The sequence below is a fragment of the Primulina huaijiensis genome, chromosome 1 (genome assembly GCF_012295235.1).
Source record: "Primulina huaijiensis isolate GDHJ02 chromosome 1, ASM1229523v2, whole genome shotgun sequence".
Lineage (NCBI taxonomy): Eukaryota > Viridiplantae > Streptophyta > Magnoliopsida > Lamiales > Gesneriaceae > Primulina > Primulina huaijiensis.
Window position 1 is genome coordinate 12,660,053 of NC_133306.1, and position 1,368 is coordinate 12,661,420.

Below are 1,368 nucleotides of genomic sequence, written 5' to 3' on the forward strand. Positions count from 1 at the left end.
CAAATGCGCAATGGAAGTTTTCAAAAAATATTTTCAAGCGAAAATTCGAACACCTCAACTATTATGTGTAATATCCAAGTTTGGTGATCGGTACGGTTTAAGATTTCATATGTTTATTGACTCTTTGGTTAAGTTTAAATATAGTTTTGATGTTAAGAGTCGAGATTTATGATTTATGGTACTGTGTTTTTAGAAGATGTGTGGTGATACTGTAGTGTCGTGCGATTAAATTCATGATAATTTGTATGTTGAGCCAATTGGTATGAGGCCAATTGGAGTAGTTAGATAAGACATAGAGGTGTAACTTTCATGTTTTGAGTTTTGTTCAAATCATTGTGAAAGACAAGCCAAAAGCGCCCCGAATTTTGTCGTGTGTGTCGTCGTTCTTCCAGTGACACATGTTGGGAGATTGAGCATAACTTTTTACTCAAACCTTCAAATGACATGAGGCTAATTGGAAAAGCAAGCCAAGACATAGAGCTACAACTTTCATGTTTACTACTTTTTCAAATTATGTTGGGAAGAGGCGTTTCGGAGGCTTTCTTTGAGGCGGCTGTGCGCAGAGCTGCGCCCGAGCGGTAAGAAATGACCGCCCGAGCGCCACGAATTCTGGAAGTTTGGTATCGGACAGTATGGTCCGCGCTCGAGCGGTAATTTATGACCGCCCGAGCGCCAAGCACAGTAAAGTCGTGTTTTCGGGTTTTTAGTGTTTAAATGGATGAGTTGATCTCATTTTTCTCATTCTTTTCCCCTCACTTCTCGATTTTCAGCTATTGGGAGACTAGGGTTTCTTCATTTCTTCATTTTTTTTCTTTGATTCAAGCTATTTGTTGAGTTTTTGAAGTGAGATCAAGGGTCTTGTTGGTTCAAGAAGCTAAGGTAAGCTTGTGGTATAGTTTATTGTTGGATTTTGGTGTTGGGGAAATCATGGGTTTGTTGATGGTGTTGGTTTTATGGATTAGATGTTATGGGTTTGTGTTTATTGGGTTATTGATGGTTCTATTTATGGCTTATTGTTGTAGGTTGTGTACCAAGAGTATAGTAGCAAGTGTTGCAAGTGTTGTAAGTGGAATTTCATTTCTTGTGCTCACATGATAATATATGTATGGTGTTTCAATGGTTTTAATGTGCTATTCCCTTCACTTGATTCATGTTATGTATTATTACACTTTGTTGTATATTATAGAGGCATTTTATGTCTCAACCATGTCAAAGGGAATACAAGAGAAAAGATAGTATTCAAAGTGTTTGATTTAATGTCCAAGAGAGAGTTTAAATGTTTTATTGGATTGATAGATACATAGTCAGAGATTGCATGCAATAAGTTGATCAACGACCATAGGCTTATATCCCTCAGAGTTATCGATT